Source organism: Elephantulus edwardii, unplaced genomic scaffold (assembly GCF_000299155.1).
Source record: "Elephantulus edwardii isolate Elephantulus edwardi_28Jun2011 unplaced genomic scaffold, EleEdw1.0 scaffold00118, whole genome shotgun sequence".
Lineage (NCBI taxonomy): Eukaryota > Metazoa > Chordata > Mammalia > Macroscelidea > Macroscelididae > Elephantulus > Elephantulus edwardii.
In genome coordinates this window covers 924675-949121 of record NW_006399868.1, presented here as the reverse complement: position 1 = coordinate 949121, position 24447 = coordinate 924675, and positions in this window count along the sequence as shown.

Genomic DNA, 24447 nt, shown 5'->3' with positions numbered 1-24447 from the left:
AAAAAAAAACATGTTGCATTGGGAAAATCTCCTGTCAAAGAACTCTTTAAAGTGCTAAAGAGCAAGGATGTAATTTTAAAAGACTAAGGTATACCTGAGCCAAGTCGTGCAATTTTCAGTGGCTCCCTATGCAGCTGAAAGTTGGACGATGAATAAAGAAGACAGAATAAGAACTGATACCTTTGAATTGTGGTGCTGAAGAAGAGTACTGAATACCTCATGGATTGCCAAAGGAACAAATAACTCTTTCTTGGAGAAAGTACAACGAAGATACTGATGGTGAAACTTTGTCTCATGTATTCGGGTCATGTTGTCAGAAGAGATTGGTTGTGGTAAAAGATATCATTCTGGGAACGCTAGGAGGTGGATAAAGAGGTAGACTTTAAACAGTGGATTGACAAAGTGACTTTGACTATGGTCTGGAACATATTAGGGATTGTGAGGATGGTATTGGATAGGGCAAGGTTCAGATCTGTTATTCTGAGGATTGCTATAAGTTGTAGTCAACTCAGTGGTACCTAACAGCACCTTTATATCAACCAGTGCAGAACAGAGGAGATGACCTGTAGTGACTAACCAAGATGCATTGCCACAGAGATAATGTATACACTGTTGGATACACCATTCATGAAGCTATAGGTCTGAATGCCTTGTCCAATTTCCATCACTACTTGGTGGAGCATATCTTCCCATGCCACGATGTTGTCTTCAAAACAACCCTACAAGAGTGATGCTGTGACTTCCATTTTAGATGATGCTTAAAGAAAAGGAATTTGCTCATAATAGACTGTATATGCTAGCACTTGGTTTAAAGTCCCAGTCTTCTTACTGTCAAAGCATTACAATGCCACCATTGAGCCATGTTAGCATAGTAGCTTATGTGTAAGATTTTTAAGGGATAAGTGAACAGTTCAAATCCACCCGGTGCTCAGGAGAATGAGGCGGCAGTCTGCTCCCATAAAGAATTACAGCCTCAGAAAACCCATGAAATATCACCACAAATGTTTGTATAGAAAGCTCACATTCTGAAATGGGAAATATATTCCCAAGCACCTGGTCCAGCACCAGTGACATGGAACAGAAATGATTATGTGTGTAAGAACTGATGGTCAGAGTTCTGACTAAAGTGAAGTCAGTCCTTTGACCCTTTCAGTAGTTCTTTAAAGGGGCCTATTAGTTCCTGATTGTTTATTGTTAAAGCAGGAACATCTCAAAAGTTAAAAGAGGGAGAAGGCTCTGTGAAAATATCAGTACAAGCAAAAATGCCTTGTGTCTATACATTTTACAATTATTGTTATTATAAGGAAAACTGCTGGACATTTGCAGGGACCTCAAAATTCATGAGGTAAGTAAATGGGACTACTGGAAGATTCCATCTATTTTCCTCTATGGCTAATGGCTTACAGAAGTAGCTATATTCACAAATGGAGCATATCACCATTTGGCAATGCGCTTAGATAAAGCAGTCGACTGAGAAGTAGCAGAAATTATCACTCTAATGTGGTGAAACTGAGATAGCTAAGACTGAGTTTCAGGGAACACCAGGCGATGACACCACATAAGGCCACACTCACATGGCAACAAATACATCACATTTACACAATTCCAGGAAATCACGCAGACGCAGTAACAGCGCATAGCATGAGGGAAATAATCCTTCCCGGCAGCATGCCCACTGCTGACTGTCCACACACATTTTCAGCCTCTGCTAAAGATCCGAAAGACTGCAACAGTGTGTGTGATAGATTTGAAATATTTCCTTTATTTCTGGACACGTGATTTATTGGCTGCTTAATGTCAGTGGCAAAGTAGGCTTTAGTTTAGCTCAATTGAATCATTCAGTGGACAGACCATGAAGAGAATTCCTTGGATGATTTTATTTTAAATTACAAGAAGCTTCCACCTTCACCGAAAAGCAATGTGTGGACATTGGAAGGAGACTGATGGCTTCCTGTGTTACAGAAGTTCATGCCACTGGGGGTTTTCTTCCTCTGAGTCAGCTTCCTGACATCCTGTAATCAGATCTGATGCTATAAGCACAGGTGATTGCAAGTCTTACTCTTGGATAATGACATCAATTCTTTTCTGCACTCTCACTTTAGACAAATCTCTGACTTGGTGGCAAATAACCCACCACTTTTCTCTTCTAAGAACTTAATTTTTCCTACCAGGAAGTTCAGTCTTTCCTTCTGTAAGTTTTGATGTTAAAAGGGCTCAGTTACTTGAAGTTTATGGATTCTAGAATAAATAAAGACATGGCTGTCTCAGTTGGAGTTAGTTTTACTTCTAACAAGCCATTAAAAATCTTATGCCAGAAAATATATCATTAGCTTTTCATAAAATTTATGAAAGCTAAGTTTGAGGGGAAACAAAAATATGTTTTGATATTTGCAATATGTCAGCAAGAACTTGTCTTCCTTTAGACAACATTTGCCTTCCTTTTCTGTTCATTATGATTTCTTATATTTTGTTTGTCAACACTTTTAAGACTGCTTTGAGCAAATAGAAACTAAACTTTTTAATTGTTTAAATTTATTATTAATTTCCATGAAAATTTACAGAGACTTTGGATTTCCATTCATCCATTGTTGCCCTTTTCCCCCCTTCCAACCCTCCCTACCAGTACACTACCCTCTTGGAAAAGTAAAATTCTTTGTTTTACAATCCCTCCCCCCCCCCCCACTCCAGGTCCACTCCACTATGCAGCCTTCACTCTGGACTCCTGTCATAACAAAAATACCTAATCTCATATACTTTTTAAATAGTTTTCTCCCTCATTTGTTTCAATGCAGTATATATACCTTATTAAAATAAACTAAGCTTTTAACCCTCCTTATTCCAAATGTATATGTTGCCCGGTGGGAATGGTATTGGAAATAATGAGAGCTTATATTAGACCAGTAATGAAATGTCAACAGGTTACAAAATATTGAGAATATAACCGATCTAAAAAATGTCTGAAGTCCAGCCCCTCTAAAATCTTGATTACAATACAGAGGTCCTGGCAGGGGATGGGGAGGTGGTGAGTGAAAATACGGAAAGACTGAGGTTCCACTAATTGACATTCTAGGTTTCTTCCCCCACTGCACATAGGAAAAAAATGTGAAGTCTATTTATAGCCAGGATCCAACATTTGAATACAACAACTGATTGCCCAATAAGTATGGTAAACACACTTACCTGTAGTGAACAATGTCATACCCATCTTTAGTGAATGATTTTATCACACTCACTGTGGTAAAAATAGGAAATCATTGATTGCATACTAGTGAATGAGTACAGGTAAGTCCATTTTAGTGGGTACTCAGGTCTAGTCAGGGATTGTAATTCAAAATGAGGTATTAATTCTGTAGTGGCTGGGAGAAAAACAGATGTCAGACATACCGAGAAGCAAAATGTTTGACATGCTAACAATAGAAAAGTGGCGTTAGTCACTATAAGTTAAAAACAAACCACTCACTGCCATGCTTGTTGAGTTATCCAATTTGAGTGCACAATAAAAGTGTGCCCAAGTGGAAGAATTCCAGGGAATTCAATGGCCAAGTTCAGCCCAAGGTAGCAGCCCCTTAAAGGTGATGCACACCAAAGGACAATAAATTATCATTGGGAATGAAGTTGACACAACTTTGTTTGCCAAAAGCAAAGAGGACCTGAGGCACTTATAGCAGAAGGTCAAAGACTATAGCCTTCACAATAGTTTACATCTCAAAACAAACATCCTCACCAGCAAGCCAATAGGCACCATCATGACATATGGAAAGAAGACTGAAATGGTTAATGATTTCATCTTGCTGGGATCCACAATCCACACCCTTGGCAACAACAGTCTAGAATCAATAAACATGTTGTTTTGGGGAAGTCTGGGGTCAGAGACCTCTCTAAGATGCTGAAGAGCAAGGGACTCAGTCTGAGGACTCAGGCCATGGTCTTCCTCGTTGCTTCCTAAGCATCTGAAAGTGGACACTGACTAAGGACAATAGTAGAAGAATCTATGCCTTTGATTGATGATGTTGGAGAAGAGTACCGAATATCCCATGAACTGCCAAAAGGACAAGCAAATAGGTCACGGAGAAAGTTCAGCCAGTCAGAATGTTCTTTAAAGGGAAGGATGATAAAACTTTGTCTCAAATACTTCAGGCATGTTGCTAGGGGAAACCTGTTTCCGGAGAAGAGCATCATGTTTGGAAGGCTTCAGGGTAAGAAGAAAAGAAAAGGAAAAAGTAAAAGAGGACCCATGACAAGATGTGTTGGCACAGTGGCTGGAACAGTAGGCTTGAAAATAGCAGGGATAATGATGAGGGGACAAGATAGGACAGGGCTCAGGTCTGCTGTTCTTAGTGTCATTATCAGGCATGTTGTTGTTGGCAACCAACAACAAACAAGAAGGCACTGACTTCTGAGGTCTATTAATATGGCACTAGATTTTCATCTGAGTCAAGGAAGGTGTGTCTGAGAACATCTCCACTCAGAGGAGTATTTCCAATTCCTTCTGAAACAGCCATGCCTAAGGGCCAACTGGTGGCATCAGTCATATTCTGGCACTGAGGATGAAAATGTAGAATGGGCAGCCACCAGGGACCCTGGCCCACACTCTAGTTTCCTGGGATGCTCTTGTAAATATCACAGAGAGAACAGGAAATGACTCAAGTAATGACTGATATTTCATTTCCTGCCAACTAAAAAGGTGAGGAATTGTAGCTCATTGAAATTTGAGAGCAGGAAAAATAAAGGTACTTGAAGAGTTAATTAATTGGAAATCTGTCTGGGGATCATTTCTGAAGTTTCTCCTGTGGGCCTTTTAATCCATCTCGTTTTAATAGCTTGCGGTTGAGAGGAAAAGGCCAAACTGTTATCACAGAGCTTCTTGACCTTTATGCCCAAACCACAGCTTCTGGATGCATCGGTCTGGGTTCACTTAGAAGATAGAAAACACACAGCTGTTTCAAAGGAAATTATAAAGAATTAGTAAATTTTGAAGAAAAAAAAAATACCAGTATAGGAATGTTAAATCAAGTACGTATGCTAAAGTGGAGGGGGAAATGCCAAAATCCATTTGCATACAAAGTCATTTCCAAGTCACAGTAATGCCACGGCACAGAGTAGAACAGCCACGTAGGACTTCAGAGGTGATTCACTTTACAGGAGCAGACAGCCTCATTGTTCCTTCTGAGGAGTGACTAGAGGGCTCAAACTGCCAACTTTGCAGTTAGTAGCTAAGCATTTTCATCTCTTTGTCACCAGGCTTCAGGAAAACTCGAGACATCCTGTTCTCAGTGTTCAAACGCAAAACACTCATTTCTGTTAAGTCAGAACTGATCTATAGCTAAGCCTCCAGTGAGTCTTCCAAAGATGTAAATAAATTACACGGGAGAAGAATACCCATCTTTTCTTTAGTAACTGGTGTATTTGAACTGCCAGAGAGGTGATACCTTGAAGTACACAGTGCAATTTACTAAGGATTATTTCACCAGAGCTCTCTCTTCCCAATGTTACAATTGTTATGCCATGCGGCAGCAACCAAGTCATAGCTGACCCTCCAGTAGATTTTTAGAGGCACTAAATCACACAGGAGGAGATTGCTCATCTTTATACCTAGACCATCGACTTTAGAGTAAGGTTCTTTAGTTGCTTTATATGTACTGTGTGACTCTTCCGGGTACAAGAGATGCTGGACAAGCCCTCTCTATTTACTACCATACATCAATTTTAGCATCTGAGGGTGACTGTAAATTCCTATTTAGTCATCTCTTCTCAACAATTCCATTTTTATATTTAAGTTGACATTGTTTACATATTTCTCCAACTGATCCCAGCACTTCAGACTGATTTATTGCTGCAATAGCAGATTATACTTATTCTTAAAAGTTTTTGTTTTCTCCTCAAACAAAAGTCTGTCTTCTGATAACCAGTCTAGATCATAAAGCCTTCACCTTCATCATATTTCAAAGCTAAATACATCGAGAAATGTATGATTTCTTGACATAGTATTAATAAAAAATCTTTAATGAATGTGTTAAGATTATGTCCGTGGCCAAAAATTGCCATATATATTATAAAAATGACGACAATGAGTTTACACATAAAAGTGAGGGAGGAAATTTACAATTTTCACTTTAAAGTGCTTAAAGTTAAATGTGTAGTTATAGTATTAACTTTTCTCCCAAAGAATCTTTGGGGTTATTTAACTCTATCTCAATGGAGATACATAGAATGGCACATCTAAGGTCTTCTGATTATAACCCTTCCTCAGCAAACTCAAGCACTCAATGTATGAGAGTGAGCGGAAACACCCCACATGTTACCAAACTGTAAATATTTACAGGAGCAGATTGCCTTCTCTTTCTCGTACAGAGTGACTAGTGGAGTCAAACCACCTAACCTTCCTTTAGCTGCCAAGTTCTTGAACCTCTTTACCATCAGAGCACCATCGGAATGGACTCAATGGTAGTAACATGAATGAGTTTACTCAAAATACATTATTAAATTCTCAAACTATTGACAGGTTCTGTCTTCTAAATATTTCCCAAATCACTCGTTCTCATAGCTCTATTGGTAGGAGGTTTAATGTGATTCTTCAGATATTTAGCTACGATTAATCTTGGAGGAAGTCCAACCAGGTTGCTCCTTAGAGGCAAGGATGGTGAAACCTGGTTTCACTTACTTTAGGCATGTTGTCAGGAGAGACCAATCCTTGGGGAAAGTAGAGGATCCTTGGAATAGACAAAGATCCCTGGAGACTGACATAGGGGCTACACTAAAAGGCTTGAGTGTGGTGGGGACTCTGAAGTGGACGGGTATGGCTGTGTCTGTCTCTGGCTTATTGAGTTAGAATGAATGAAGTCTACTTGATGGCACCTAACAACAATATTCTTGTTTTCCAAAAATTGCTATGGACCTTCTAGCAATAATTTGGGCATCTGTTTCCCCCTTTAAATCTTTTAGCTTCCAGACTAATTCTGCAAAAGAGTCAGTGGGTGAGTGGAAAAGGGGATATCACCTAGATCAAATGTGGATCTTGGATATTAGAACAGGGAAGCCAGGAGTCCATCTTGAGGAGGGAAGGGTCCAGGTTATCTCCTGAGGGCAGGAAGCACGAGAATAGCTTATCCACAGAGTTCATTGCTCTGATTATTGTCTTGACATCTTTAGGGTTAACTAGTTTAAAGAATTTTTTGTAGGTGCTCAGCAGGAGAAAAATGGACAATCTCCTCCAATAAGTATGTATAGCCTCAGACATGAAATGGACGGGGGCTGAGTCAGAGTTCGCTCCACAGTTGTGAGTTTGGTTGTAGTTGTTCCCGTAGGTTAGTATTTACTTCAAAGAGAAAACTCTTTGATTCAGAAATAACTCTTCATCTTACTTGGATCAACAATCATAGGTACCAGCAGTCAGAGGATCAGGGGATGTATTGCATTGGGGAGGTCTATACTCAAGGACCTCTCCCTGAGCCGGAGTGATGTTAGTATGAGAACTAAGATGAACCTGTCAAGACCTTTTCAGTCACCTGCTATGCATAGCAGAGCTGGCCAATGAATAAGGATGACAGAAGAAGAATTGATACCTTTAAACTGTGGATCTGGAGAAGAGTGCTGAAGATCCCATGAATTGTCCAAAGAGCAAATGTTATTTCTTGGAGAAGGTTCACTAGAGTGCTCCTGGGAGGCAAAGATAAAGAAACTTCACCTCACATACTTTGGCATGTTGCTAGGAGAGGTTATTTCTCTGAGAGGGGCATCGTGCTGGAGATGGTGAAGGGGTGGTGAAAGAGAGGAAGATCTTCAACCAGGCGGGTGGACACAGTGACTGCAGAATGGGCTTGTGTCAGAGATTGTGAGGATGACATAGGGTAGGACCAGGTTCAGATCAGTTCATAAGGTTGCTATGAGTCCTACTTGACTTAATAACACCTAACAACAACTATAAAACAATTTTTAAAGTGGCCTAAAACAATAACATCCCACGGTCTGTTAATATACTGAAGAGGATATGTTGATTTATTTTTGTTATGGCCTTCTTCAACTCTTTCTGACAATGCATTAATCATAGCAAGACAAGACCAACACTAGTAAATAAAGAAAAGCAGGGAGGGGGGAGAAACAAGAACCACACTAGTTTAGAAAAGACCTTGCATGTATGCATAGTTTGCCTGGTCAGCAACGTAGGCTGTTAAATCATAACTGGGCGGGCGGGGGGACCCCAAAATGAGCATAGTTGTATTTTTAAATCTCAGTTTTGGTTCTCATAAATTCCACTTGATCATTTTTCAGAATCAAACTAATTTAAGAATCTCTAACCTTGGACTTTGTTTCAGATGCCTCCCAGGTGATCCTAAAGAGAGAACTTCTAATAAGGGAGAGAACTGTCTAGCAATGATGATTAACTCTGCTGGGTTTCATGCTTAGATTATTGCTTCACAGCAGGCCAGGGTCGATCTTACAATACAGGATAATTAGTTTGAATTTTCCATGGAAAGTGGTAACCATAGTCAGAATTTCTAAGAACCACCATAAATATCACTCCTAGGGCCCTACAAGAAGCTAACAGTTGTCTAGTCAATTCTGGCACATGTGACTTGTGTGCAGAGTAGATGAGGTCTCCCTTCCAGGTACCTCTGGATGGGTTTGAATCACCAACCTTTTAGTAACTAGTCAAACATTTAGCCCTTTATGACTCTAAATGGTGCTTGACACTGCTTTTCACTTCACCAATTACACTCAACAATCTTATGATGTCATGTTGTTATTGTTGTTGATTGTCTTTGAGTTGAGCATGAATCATAGTGACCCTATGAACAAAAGGCCTGAAGCCCCTCTACAACTATCGACATTTGTCAAAGTTGATAGAGTTTCTGGAGGCATGTTATTTAGGAAGTGGGTGTCACTTTCTGCTTCCAAACCTGTTATAGTGTGTTGTTATGTTATGTGCCATTGAGTTGTATGCGACGTATAGCAACCCTATGTATAGCAGCTCTGAACCCTTCCCTGGCCTGAGCCAGTCTCAATAATTCTGACACACCAACTCCCATCACCCCATGTACTGTATCAATTCATTTCATCTGGGGCCTTGATGTCCTTCCCCAAGGATCTCTTCTGGCCACATGCTCAAAGTAAGTGAGGTGGAGCGTCAAAATCCTACCCTCCAAGGAGAAATTTTATTTCATCCTCTCCAAGACAGACCTATTTGTTTTCTTGGCGTGTTCAAAACTCTTCTCCAGCACCACAACTCAAAGGTATCCATTTTTTCCCCCCCGTCATCCTTAGACATTGTCCAACTCTCTGAAGCATAACAAGTAACTGAGAAGACCATGCCTGGATTAGGTGCACCTTTCTATCTAGAATGACATTGCTGCTCTTCAGCACTATGGAGAGGTCCACGACAGCAGACATTCCTGATGCAGTTTGTCGTTTGATTTCCTGACTGCTGCTGTTAGAGTGTTGATTGTGGATCTGAGCAAGCTGTAATCGCCAACAATCTCAATCTCTTCTTCATCTAATATGGTGCTTCTGATTGGCCCAGTGGTGAGAATCTTTGTCTTCTTGATGTTGAGCTTCAATTCATATTGAAGACTAAAGTCTTGGAATTCATATTGAAGACTACAGTCCTTGACCTTTTGCAGTAAGTGTTTCAGGTGTTCTTCAGTTTAAGCAAGCAGGGTTGTTTCATCTGCATATAGCAGGTTGTTTTTGTTTTTTTTCTTGATGCCACACTCCTCCTCATAAAGCCCTGCTTCCTAAATGATCTGGTCTGCATACAGATTGAAAAGGTATGAGGACAGGGTGCATCCTTGCTGCACTCCTTTATCACACAGTGTTTCCTTGCTCTGTTCTGAGGACTGTCCAGTTATACTATTCTCCTATTTTCATCAATGAGGTGTTTAGAATTGAGAGAGGTTAAATCATATTCACAAAGGCATATAATCAGTAAACAGAAAAAGCAGCATTCACATAATCTGTTCAACTGCAAAACTCATACTCAACAAGTTTAATGATAGGTATGTGCTATATATGCTATACTCAAAAGTTTGAGGACAATAATGTTTAAGAGCTGCTTTAGCACTAATCAATATGTTGGCAGTTCAAACCCATCCATAGATGCCTCGAAAGACTTGTCGGGTGATCAGCTTCCAAACGGTCACAGTCTTAAACTCTAAGTTAAGTGGTTCTATTTTGCACTCATAATGTTTGCCAAGAGTTACAATCCACTTGACTGCAACTCCCAACCATGACAGGAAGCTACCGTGATTTCCAGGGGTTCCCTCGGCAGGACTGTGAGCCAACCAGGAAATTCTGCAGTCCTTGAGAATAGTCATCTTCATCCCTCGAAAAGCATGAGCTGTTATTCTGTCTAGTTTTGAAATAAAACTGCATATGCATTCATCCTTTGGTGGTGGTTGGTGTGCTGCAGAACCAGAACCAACTCCAGGCTGATCCTTCAGTGGGTTTTCAGACAGTTTAACTGCACAGGAGATCACCCATCCTTCTCTGTGGAGCAGCTGGTGGATTCAAACTGTGTGCCCTTGAGATTGCAGTACCACTTCTCACCATTAGGCCCCCAGAGCTCCTTACAATGTATAGTTGTTCTTGTTATTGTTGTTATTGTTGTTAAGTGCCGTCGCATTGCAGGTGACTTATAGGGACCCTCTGAACGAAAGTCCTCAACACTTGTGTGACTTTCATCCTTCCTCCAGGTTCATAGGGTTTCCGGAGGCAAGCTATTTTGGAAGTGGATGCCACTCCTGCCTCCAAGCTTGTTTTAATCAAGGAGCTCCACCAAAACACTGTCCACCATGGGTAACCATTCTCACATTTGACACATCAGTGTCACAGTGCTCAGCATCACAGCAACCAAGAGTTACCTCTGTATGGCAAGTGGACACACTGGGGCTATACGACTTTTGGCTTGGTAGTATCACTAGACAAGTCAAAAGAATCTAGTGGGAAACACTTTCACACCAACCATGTCTCTAACACCAGCAGTGTAACCTGATTGTGGTTCACTTTTGACATCTAACCAACTGCTCAGCGACTCATGTGATGCTGCTTAGGTGTTATTCTCATACAAGAAGCTGTAAATTGAGTTATTAGAATAAAAGCCTGGAAAGCTCCCAAAATGTCATTGTCTTTAGACATCGTAACTATTTTCTAAGCTTTCTATTTTAAAGGAAGACTTTAGATGTCAAGGATTATGTTTTCTAGAGAGAGTTGATAATTTTGAAATAGTTCATCTGAGAACATTAAATCTTAAGATGAACCTATTATAACCAATTAATAATCTTAATGTGTCTCAGAACAATAAGTTAATAGTAAGATTGCAATAAGCTAATACAGTTAAATCTTAACTGATTATGCAAAGTTCAGGATTTTTCAAAATGGCACCTCGTTATAATTTGTGTAAGCAAGCCTATTTTTTTTTCCTTGTCAGGCTCACTCTCTGATCAATGAGATAAAAAGAAAGTTAGCTGGGACCGGTTTTCCCTTGGGTGAATGAGTTCTTTTAAAGCTATCTGACTTTGAAGCAAAGGCTCAGTTAAATTCAGCTACCAGTGCTAATATGACACTGAAAAGTGGGGTTTTTTCCCTAAGTAAGACTACGTAGAGAAATCTCTCAGGAATGGTAACTGTGCAGGGGGGGAAAAAATAAAAATAAAAGAAACAAAACAAGCTGGATCTCCAGAATGACTGCTCTTGTACGTGGAATTTTGTCAGTGGGCCAAAAAAAAAAAAAAAAGCCAATCCCTTATGTGCTATTACTCAGATTATACCAAATTAAAATCTTTCCATTCCTGCAAGGTTCACTTAGGGGCTCTTCTCCCATAAACCAGCCCTTCCTTTCAGGCTTAGTCATGGGCTTTAAATAAACACTTGGATTTGAAGTATGAGCTAGTGGACAAGGTAAATTAAATAGAGATATTTAGATGTACGTATATAGGGGTGTTATACACTCACACACACACACACACACACACACACACACACACACACACACACTACCATTTCAGAACAAAGACTATAACCAGGTTTCAAAAGCAGAGCTAAAAAGAGGTGAGGGCCAAGTAGTCAGCAGATATGAACTTTAAAGCTAGAGTGGAACTCATCCCAGAAAGGAAGCCTCTTATCCTGCTTCTGGTAGGAGAACAAGAGCCCCCTTCACTTTAGTAAACAAGGCCTGAGGTCTGGGCTTCGGCTGTGCAGACACTCGAAGCTCCAGATGAAAGAACTAAATGATACCTTCAGAGATCACAGACAGACTGATTATTTTGGCAAATGGAAGCACTCATAATCAAAGGAACGAAAGAAGCTATATAGGGTCATTGAGTTGACAGCAGGTCCAAGGCCAGCTCCAGACCTATTTGTTCCAGTCTAACTTTCTTTACACTGTAGCAGATAGATGGGTGACATTGACCCTGAAGACCCTGAACAAACACATGTGTGATGGTCTTGAGCTGGGAACATCCATTTGGATCAAAGAGAGTCATCAGATTGAAGCAAACCCTTTCGTGATGCCAAAGTAAATCAGAGGCAGCCGGAAAACTGGGGAAACTGTTCAAGAAAACCTTACAAAGTTAATGAGGGTCCAGAGACAAGCTTTGGAGTGAACTGGAGATGTCTTCTGCCTCCTTCTCTGTTTCAATGAGATTGGACCTGCCAGCCATTGTCCAAAACACATGGAAAAATTATGGTGAATTTGTTATGACTTCTTTAGGGATTTCTCATTTACATTTACAAGAACAAATATAAGGACATAGTGGTAGTAAGGAAAAGAGAAAGTATTTCTTTCCTGTGCTGTCATCACGCTTCTGAAAAGTTCATGAGTCGTTAGTTCTGTCTGTTGGGTTTGAAGGCCAAAAGGAAAAGATCGCCTCTGGGCTTTTGTTGGTGTTTTTTTCCTTTGCCTCCACTTGACCTCTACCCTAAAGGAAAAGACTTTGTTTATCCATCCGAGGAGCACTTTGAAATTTAGCAGAACCCTCTGCAGAAGAAAATGTTTGCTCTTCAACAGTGTTGCTGTGTATAACCTGATAACCAAGTTTGGAAGATCAGTCTGTCCTTCCAGGTCTCTGAGTATTGACTTGATGGCAGTGAATTTGTTTGCTTGTTTATACAATGGACGAGTTTAGAGACCCGGTGGCCTAGTGCTAAGAATCTGTGCTGCAATCCCAAAGACATGAGGTTCAAATCCACCAGCTGTTCCGTGGGAGAAGGAAGAGCAATCTCCTCTCATGCAATTAACGGCCTCTGAAAACCCACTGGAGGGTCAGCTGTGAGTCAATCCTAGCTCAACAGTAGACAACAAGCGTTTTGGGTTTTATTTTTCCTGTGGAGCTCTGGTGGCCTGGGGTAAGATGTTGTTCTGTCAACCCAAAAGCAAACTGTACTGATTTTGTTTGAATCTATCAGCTGCTCATTGACGGAAACACGGGCAATCTCCTCCCATCTGATTTACAGTCTCTGAAAAAGCACTGAAAGGTCAGGGTCAGTACAGTTGGTTACAACTCAATGGCACACAACTCGATCTTTTATTTGTAGTCACTTGATTTGATAGCATCTTTACATGTGCTGGAGCTAATAGTACCTGCTTTATAACTGGTCTTAACAGTTAGACACTTTGGTATTTTTTTACCAGTGCATTTATCTCAATTTGTTAACGATGAAAGGCAGTCAATGCAGTCTCAATAGGAATTTAGGCCTCTTTGAATGCTTAATTTTCTTCCTTTCTTAAAGAACAATTTAAAAAGAACAGGTTTGATTCCACTTGGTGTGGGTTCCATACTCTAAATTGGCCCATATTTATTCCAAGGACATTTTAAAATTTAAGATCAAAAGCTTAATAATTTAAAGTTTGATTCTAAGGAGACTTGGCATCAAAAGCTTTTCTGAGACTAGAAATGCTTATAGTTCTAAAAAGTACTAAAAGTTTTTTCAAATAAATAACACAATAAGCTACTGAAATGTTCTGTATTGCTCTGATATTGCGGAAATATCTTTAAAACAAAACAAGAAAAACAAATAAAGCAAATTCTCAATTTAATGTTACCAGTGAGTTTAATATTATTCACAAAAGTCAAAGTGTAAAAAGAATGAACACAGGCCACAAGGGGAGTGCCACAGGTGACATTTACCATTTCCCAGGGGGATGCAATCGCTTCCCACAGCATCAGTAAGACAAAACCAATTCCCGTGAGGTCAGATATGCCCCGGCCCCTGCTCTAACACCTCTTGGTACTCTTCTCAACACCACTCGTACTTGACTGGATCCCAAACCTAATGTAGATAGCTCACAGGCCACACAGAACCATATTGGGGGAGTTAGACGGTTATAATTTACATTAATAACAAAATATAGTTAAGACAGCTTTCAAACTATGCCCACAGGCATCTCAGCCTCGAGCCTTTAAGTGTTCTCAAGTTCCCAGTCTTGCCAATATTGGCTTCCCAAAGTCCCATCTCACAGCCAATGCTCCAGTTCAGCCACTGCTGCTGCTTCCTTCCCTAAGCATGACCTCTATTGCACTGGGTTCGGATAAGTCTCTCTTCTTGGTCTGCGCAGACTTCCATATCTCTTAGTGGGAGAAATATTCCTTATTGGGGAGGGGAGAGAATTCCTTCAGATGGGGGAAGAATTCCTATCCTTTGAAGCTGTTGTTGTTGTTGATTGCCTTTGAGTCATGTAGACTCATAGCGACCCCATGAGCAAAAAGGTTTGAAGCCCCTCTACAACCATCGACATTTATCAAAGTTCATAGAATTTCCGGAAGCCTGTTGTTTAGGAAATGGATGCCACTCTGTTCAATTTCTTGGTGGGACTAACCAATCTTTTCATAGACTTTTGAGACCGGCCAATCCCCTTTTGTGGAATAGTAGACGACAGCCGTTACCTTTGTGGATAAGCCAACGAGCCTCGCTTGCCCAGTGCTGCCCCCTCCACATAGTCATCGACACTGGAAAAGCCATATTGAAAGGTAAACTCTCACAAAGCCATTGCCCTGGTGTCAGAATGGATTCGTAGCAGACCCTTTAGTGGGTTTTCTGAAGCTTTAAATTGTACCAGACGTGATTGCTCATCTTCCTCCCTCAGACACACTAGTGGATTTGAACTAGCAGAAAGGGTACTGACTCTGGGTAGCAGCACAACTCTCTGCCCACTAGACCACCAGAGGATCTAACCTCATGTTATTAGTCACAATATTCTAGGCCTGTTAGTCTACACTTTCTAATTACCTCTCACAATAGTAACTCAAAGTTTTGCCTCAGACGTTTCTCTTCTCCCTCATGAGATAATCGAAGAGGTGGCTCATCACTGTATGTGTTCAGATCTTGGCACTGCTATTTATAAACAAGCTTCCCTAAAAGTCAACTTATGTGCTTTCAAGTCATCTGTGATTCATAGCCATCTTATGTACAGTAGCTCTGAACTGTGCCCTATCCTGAGCCAGTCTTACTGGCTCTGACACACCTAACCTCGTTGTGCCAGTTACCATGTCAATTCATCTCATCCAGGGTCTTCCTCTCCTGTGCTGTCTTTCCACCCCTCCAAGCATGATGTCCTTCTCCAAGGACTGGTCCCTCCTGGGCATGCGCCCAAAGTATGTGAGATGGAGCTTCAAAGTCCTTGGTTGAAACTTGGTTTCACCCTCTCCAAGACAGACCTATAATGGTAAGTGCTAGATAATTTCAGATTTAAAATAAATTACACATCCTAGATGGTCATTCTTCCCGCATCTTGTGCAGTTTTATCTGTCTTAACATCTTTTAGCTTGTTTATTATGTGTTTTGTCATCACTTCTAGACCAAACAACAACCACTCTGATATTTTGTCTTTTTATTTAATGCCTAAATAAAAAATTTTGTGAGGAGAAAAAAAATTAAAACTTACTCATCTAATTTTTTTCTGGAAGCATTCAGAGTATTTCACAGTTATTTGCCTTTCTGGAAAGACATTACTTCCCATATTGATGACTGTAAAATTATTCTGTTCCTCAAGAATTAAAACCAAAAATACATCTGTGATATTGGTAAATTAATGCATTTCACCCAAGTTCTCAGAGAACATTAGCTTAAACTCTTCGACCTAGTGACCACTAGGTCATTATTTGCAGACATAATCTACAATTAGGATAAATTGAGGCAGAAGTTTTCACAGCTGAGGGGCATTGGTCTTCCCTGAAGAGCTTTTTTTAAAAAAAAAAATTTAGGTTGTTTATTTTTCATTTCAATGAACATCTACAGAGATTTTGGGATTCCATTCATTCATTGTTGCACCCTTCTCCTCGCACAAACCCCCTCCCCTCTCCCCCCCCTTTGCTCCTTTCCTTGAAAAGCAAAAGAAAAACTCCCTCATTGGTACACAATCCCCTCATACCTCCCCAAACCCCACCTCCTACCCCCAAATATAATCCACTCTGCAACCCTCATTGCATACTCCTACGATAAAAATAATGCCCTAAAATATAATACTTTTAGACTATTCTCTCCCCCATAGACTTCAATGCCGTGAAGAGCTTTTCTTAATAGGAACTCTGGGCTTTACCTTTAAAAGGTCATGTTTCATAAATAAGAATCAGCATAATGCTGCTTCTTGAGACCGAGGTTAGAGATGTCACAGATTGCCAACTTCTGCACATGTGCATTATTCCATCATCTCTAGCCTATTAGGACCACTCACCCGATCCCTCAGCAATCTCCTCTCTCTGTTGGATCCAGTCATTTGCTGCTATACTTGCCATTTATGTGGCTTATCTGGGAAGAAACGACTACAACTTGTAGATTAAGATCAATATCAATAAGTTTACAGGCAAAGCGAAGAGGCCATCGCCCCAGCCCCTCGTTGCTGGAAGACAGCCCTCAGCTCTCTCTTGTCCCTTTTCATGCACTGCTAGCTATGTAGACTACTCAGGACAGGCCATTTCTAGCCTGTATCTGTCCTCTCTGTCAGAAGTACACAGTGTCGAACTCTCTGAACTCTGATTGTTTGTGATGCAACAACCCTTGGCCAAATAGAGCATTGTCACTTTTAGCTCCATGGACAAGCCTTCTCCCTGAAAGCTATCTGGCCTCCCTCTTTCCTTGACTTTCCTATTGGGAATAGATTGCTTAGTCCTCTGGGAGGATTTGAACACCCAAAGGTAAGTGGATTCAAATGTCCATATTCAGGTTAACAACTGAACACATTTCCAACCGGGAAATATGGCAGTCAGCTGTCTCTAGGAGCCAGCTCCTAGGATGAATCTTTCAAATGCACTTTATTCAGAGACCAGTCAGCTGAGAAAATAGGTGGCATAGATGCCATTAAGTCTGCTTTCTGACATGTCAGGCTCGAGCCAGGCCTTTTTAAGGGGAAGGTCAAAGAACACAGGGAAGGGGGAGAAAATGGCAGGAGGGGGAAGTGTCCAGGGGTCTGATAAAGCTATTTGTTTCATGACTACTTCACCTCTGATGACCATCAGACACCATTTGTTTGACATTCAATGTAGACAGTCAGCAGGCTTCTTTGTTGATGCTACGGTCAAGCAATTTTCTTTTTTTTTTATGTCAGGGTGAATGAATTTATTACGAAACCTTAGTTTCTGGAATAGTCTCACAGCTGCCTAATCAAATTAGGTTAAAGACCATGTGTAGGCAACTTGCACTATCATCCTAAACTTGGGTAACTATTACTGAGCAATCAGGTTAAAGAAACTTACACTGGCAATGTTTACTATCCTCTTAAACTATGTCTGAGTAGTCAAGTTAAAGCGCCTTCTTGCTATTTTGTGCCATCAAATTGGAACTGACTCAGAGTTGACCCCCGGACAGGTTTTTAGAGGCAGCAAATCCCATGAGAGGAAATTGCCCATCTTATAAACTATATCTGAGATCATGATGCCATCACATTAACCATTTCTAGCACCCAAGGGACTCACAAAAGGGCAAGACCCTCATATGTGCACCTGTGAAGGGTGTCTAGGAACGACTCACTCTCCAGGACACATAGTATAACCCTAGATTATTGTTGTTGCGTACCCTTGACCTGGAACAAATCCATAGCTGATCCTTCACTGGGTTTTCAGAGGAAGGTAAGTGCACAGGAGGAGACTGCCCATCCTTCTCCCATGGAGCAGCTGGTGGATTCAAAGCGCATACCTTTGGGACAACAGCACAGATTCTTACCTCTAGGTCACCAGTGCTCCCTAGATTAGTGATTTCTCAAAGCTGACCACTAGTTGATTTGTTTAGCTTCTTCTCCACCCCCTGTCCCCTAATAACATGTTCAACGGTCCACACCAGCAACAACTGCATCTTAGGAGCCCTGGTGGCATCATGCCTAGTGCACCAGGCTGCTAACTGAAATGTCGCAAGTCAGAATCCACCAGACCCTCCAAGGGAGAAGGATGTGCAGCCTCAGAAACCCAGTGGAGAGCTTCCGAGTCAAAACTGACTCCCTAGCAGGGTGTGGTGGGGTGACATCTTCTATGGGTACTGTATATCCATTAAAGATGACGGAGGCACTTTCTCAAAGAGAACTGAATGACACTGAAGTATTTCAGGATATACTATATAATCAAGAGCCAATGATAATGAAGGAAACATTCAATCTGCACTGAAGGCATTAGCAGAAAATAGGGCCCAGGAATTGGTGAGATGCTCATGGAAATATTTCAGAGGACAGAGAGAGCCCTGAACATGCATACTAGTCTATGCCAGGAAATTTGGAGGGCAGCTGGCGGGCTGGCTGGAAGAGATCCGTTCCCAAGACAGGTGATTTAACAGAATGCAGAAATTATTTGAACAATATCATTTTATTATTTTTTTCTTCAGGCTTAAAGAGTTTTATTAGTGAAAATGCTTTGCAGAGACGTGGAGGGACACTACCCCTTGGCTTCCCCTTGACTCCTTGAATAATGTCATTAATACCAAACACCACATGCAAACAAAATGCTGAGGGTTATTTAAAAATGATGAGAACAGCACAGAGAAAACTGCCACATGTTCAAGCTGGGTTTAGAAGAGGCCATGGCATCAGGGAGTTCATTGCTGATGTCAAATATCAACAGTAGTCTGGAGCACCAAGACTCCCACCTGTTCCTTACGATTTAGTAGGTTCTGAGGGCTTGCACAGTTCTCTAGTTCTTGGAAAAATCAGAACTAAGCGTAGCATTTGGTGTAGGGTTAACTGAGACCTTCAGAGCCTACCTGTGCACAAAACCTAACACAGATCCTTGTTGGGCACTGGAGGACTTAATATGCACCACATTACAGCAGATTTCACCATGGAAAACACCAAGATGATTTCACTTCTGCATTTGCTATGAAGCTGTTGTTGAGGACAGTGTCCAGTGAGTCACACACTGTTGTTGTTGTTGTTGTTGTTGTTGTTGTTGTTAGTTGTCACTGAGTCCATTCCAACCCACAGAGACTCCATTGACAGATAGAACTGGCCCACAGGGTTCTCTTGCTGTAAACTTTTATGGAAGGAAAAGCCAGTTTTATCTCCCACAGAGCCACCATGGTAGGAACAGACCAGCATTTCAGTTAGAGGCTAAACTCACACAACTCTTTCTTTATAATATTCCAAGCTAGAAACTTCTCATTGAATTGGAAAGTTGAGGTCTTTCTTTCTTTTTTGTTTTTTAAAGAAATGCTTGGTAGGAGGAGGAAGAAAAGTGCTGTAAGGGAAGCTTGTGACCCCAAGGAACTCAGTCTAGTGGGGAGATAGACAGAGAAAGTTCATTTGAAAACAATGCTATGACTTCAGTGCAGATTTCCATAGGTATCTATGGCAACAGAAATATAAGTTTTATAAGTAATTATGTTTCCTTTTTGCCTTAGCTACAGGAAGATAAGAGCGAAATCGTCCGCTCATTTACAGCTACAGCTTTAACATTTACCCAAATCTTATTCTCCTCTTCCTTCTCCGAGCTTACGTTCCCTACTTATAGGTTTTTACTAGTCATGTTGTCTATTGCCTTCCTGTGAAATAAAAATTAGGATGAAAACATTGTATGAGGATGTATCATCTATAAACATTTTACCAGCTCTTACTTGCTTTTGTAGATTAATTTTTGAGAGAATTTACAAAATCATGAAAAGTTAGTCATGAGATGGCATTCAACAACCAAACATGTGTTCTTATTTTCTCTTTCTTTTAAAATGAATATTCTTATCATTGATGTACATTGTGTTTCATGCGTGTGTGTCGTGTTCCATATGGACCTTCATTTACATTGTGTTTCATTCATTTCATCGTGGAGGGTTTTTCCCTCCTTTACATGTGAAAGCGAGTAAGCCAGCCACTTCATGCCTCCTGCCCCGATAGCCCCTTGTAGATAGCCAATTGCTCATTGATCCACTCCTGTTAAACCAGCACTCGGAGGAAACAAGCATATCCCGCTTGCTGAAGGATCCTTAGTTCAACTTGGACACTGAGATTCTGCATCCCTAAGCGACATGCAGTCCAGAGCAAGCCGTCAGGCTGCAGCAATCAACCCTTGCTCGCAGTAAGGATTGTCTTCTTTTCGTCTGGTCCGGTTGTGGTTAATTCATCCCCAACCATGTGCGGCTAGGTTTAAGAGACACACACACACAATACCTTCATCCACTGCTTAGACAAGTGAAAGCTAGACAGCAACGAAGAAAGGAAGAAAAAAAAAGATGCGGTGATTTGAATTACCGCGTTCAGAACAAGGATTGAGTGTATGGCTGACTGACAAAATAATATGCAAATCTCGGGGAAAATACAAACTGAACGTTCCTCAGAAATGAAGGTGATGCGACTTTGCCTCAGCTTGTATGAGTCCTGGGGGCCTGGTCTCTAGAGAAGGTTGCCATGCTTGTTATAATAGAAGTCCAGCGAAAAACAGAATGACGATGACACGGATGGACACAGTGGTTACATCACTGGGCTCACATTTAACAATGATGATGAGGATGGTACAAGATCCACAGTTTCCTTCTATTATACAACTGTTCAATCGACAGCTCAGTACTCTATCTTAAAGGCCTCTCCATGCTGCTCAGGGTTTGAGCATTTGACACGTGCAATCATCTTAAAACCTCCCAAAGCAGACATTACCATGTCTCCCCTTTTGTAGATGATGAAACTGAGGTGCCTCGGAAATGAATAACTCGCCCAGACGATACAGCTAGAAGGTGGTCCCTTAAAAGTCACCAGATCTTTCCATACTCAACAATCTTGCCTAGAACCACTGCATGTTTGTATTGCAGGCTCATGATCAAACAGAGAACACTGGCAAAACGCACTACAATTGCAAACCACACTCTTTTCTGGGGCCGTAAGATTGGAAGCCCATGTGCAATTTCATATAAACGCATTCCAAAGGTACAACTTTAGAGGTCATTTAATCTCAGAACCAGTTTAGTCATTTTAAACAAAGTACTTCTGCCTAAAAGCCAATCACTCCTTAATAACATCATTATAACCGTGGCAAATGTTGAATACATGCAAAACACTCACCACTGCAGACGTCATTGTGACCTCCAGCGGGACGGGAGGAAGTAGGAGACATCAGAGAGGAAGGCTCAGCATCCTCAGAGGCTTATCGTGTGCAGCGTGGAAGGTCCAGGCTAAGGGCTGTCATTCCTGGGCTTACTCTGTGGAGAGTGTGGCCACTCAAAGTCACTCTAGCCAGGGTGTAACCAGCCTGAGTTGAGGCCTTCTGTCCTATAGGAGGGTGGAACCAATCAGAGCCTCTCAAAGTCTACTGTGGTAACTAACTTCAGGTGTCACCAATCTGAGTCAAGACATTCCTTCTTTAGATTAACACTTGTTGCTTTGCAAGTCCTCAATATAAATGTGGGATTGTGGTTTTCTTTTTAGTCTTATACACATTTGTTTACCACGTTCTTACATCCTAAACCTTAGCTTTAAAATCTTCATTTTATTTTAGCAGTCTGTTCACAATATTAAACCCTGACTCACCCATGTATTCAATTTCCTGGAAAGATCATCTGACTAAGTCTCAGTTTCTTTGTCTTTAAGGGACATGTCATACAGTATTTGTTAGGCATAAAAGAACTCAAACACTAAACCTGAAGCCCAGTTCTCAACCAAAATAACATCAGGATTTGGGTTTATTGAGTCACTTATTCCAAACTGTTATTAAATGTTTTAACAAGACTTTACAGGATTCAGTAGTGTCCATTGTTATACAACATTCCTTCTGACCCTGACTGACAAGGAAATTAGTTATCTGTATATCCCAGTGATAAACACGCTAGACAGTGGGGTCAAAGAACATGTAGAAAACTGAACAGTAGATCCAAGGACCTCTGAAAGTTCGTTCCAGTTCTGATAAGGCAGAGCTGAGACAGAAGAGGCAGGCCCAGGGAAAGCTGACTTGGAACTTCAAGTCAGACGTGATCTGGTGGCCTTGGCAAGCAGGTCATGTGGACAAAGTGCCTATGTTCCTCTATAAAGAGATTTCTGGCCCACATCACCAAGATCCCCATTTGGGTTGGGCATTAACTCAAACTTGATCTTCAATTATTTTAAGAAATAGGAAAGAGTTTGTTCTTTTCACAGATGCCATGCCTTTTGCTGATAGGTGAATTTCGGTTGTATAAAGTGAACCAATTTGTTTTTTCTCTTCCTTTCTCAGGTTAGTCATTTCAAATAAAGTACTTCTGCCTTCCAAAGAGGCTGAAAATGTCATGGGGAAGGAAATGGCATAGTGTTGTTTCAAATAACACGGATATTGTATCCAGACAAGGTTGCAGAAGATGGCTCTTTTTCAAAGCCTTCTTTTCATTTGTTTAGGAACTGAATACTTGCTTACTGGGAGGTTTTTCACATCTGCAAACTCTTCAGTAATTAAATGCCCTTTCTTTGATTCTTTAGTGTAGAAGATACTTGAAACTCAGCTGCAGTTAAGTCTCCTGTTTGTCTTGTGATGACTGGAAAGCAATGGGGGTTACCATGAATTCAGCCTGAGGCTGAGTTCTTGTCTTTTATTAAAAACATGTACACATGAAACTGGTCCAAGAACATTTTAGCTCTCTCTTTAAAAAATACACACATCTGTCAAAATAAACCTGCTGTTAAACACACACATATGTGTAGATTGTGTTGTTGTTGTTGTTGTTGTTGTTAAGTGCCGCCGAGTTATAGGCAACTCATAGCAACCCTATGAACAAAAGACTTGAACGCTTATATAACTTTCTTCGTTTCTCCAGGTTCATAGGGTTTCTGAAAGCAAGCTATTTCGGAAGTGGATGCCACTCCTGCTTCCAAGCTTATTTTAATTGGGAACTCCACCAAACACTGTCCACTATGGGTAACCATTATTGCATTTGACACCTCAGTGTCACAGAGTTTGGCTTCACAGCAACCACGAGTTACCTCTGTACAGCAAGTGGACAGATAGGGTTATAAGACCTAGTTTTGGGCAAAAACAATTAAACGTATATAACAAATATATTAAATGCCATTATCTGTATCTTATACACATAAGCACCATACAAATAACAATTCCAAATTTCCTGTGTCTTATTACAAGTTCTGTATCCTGACATATTTTCCTCTTCTTTTCTATTACATCTTTTCAAATTGCTTTCATGACCTACATAAAGCCTGCAGATTTCCCATTTCATACTGGGGATCGGATGCAACAGTTTTTAAAAGGTCAATACAACTCAACAGCAGTGAGAATGAGACAGATATTGTTGTTACGTATTGTTGAGTCAGAATTGACTCCGATGAACTTTTGGTGAGTTTTTAGGGTCAGTAAATCAGATGGGAAGAGATTACCCATCTTTCTTCCACAGAACACATGGTAGTGGGTTGGCAACATAACTCCTTACAGCTAGGCCACCTGAGCTCCCTTATATACACACATATATATATTTTATGTGTATCTGCTCATATTTGATTTGTGGGGGGTTGTGGGGAGGGTGTATGTATGCTGGTGCTTTGGTGGCTCAGTGTTAAGAAGCTGTGCTGCAATTACAAAGACACACAGTTCGAATCCACCAGTTGCTCTTCAGAAGAAGAATGAGCAGCATCCTTCCATGTGATTTACCACCTCTGAAAACTCCAGGTCAACTATGGGTCGGTTCCAACTCGATGACACACAACAACAACAATATTAATAACAGTGTGTTTTTGTTGTTGTGTACGTTGAGCTGGAATCAACTCAGAGTTGGTCTTCCTGAGGGTTTTCAGAGGGCTTCAGTTTCACAGGAGAAAATGCCCCACCTGTCTCTCACAGAGCAGCTGGTAGATTTGAACCACCTGCCTTTGCGTTGGCAGTGTAGATCCTTAACCACCAAGCCACTATATATTTATATCTTTTGCATAGACAGGCAGTCTGCCTTGTGAACAGTCCACACTTGCCCTTTAATATTATGTAAATCTGCCCTTGCTTTGAAATTATTTAACCAATTCCTATGCAAGCAAGTTCTTCATCACATTGCCCTTCTCTTGCTACATAAGCAGCTTTTAAATAATTGAAA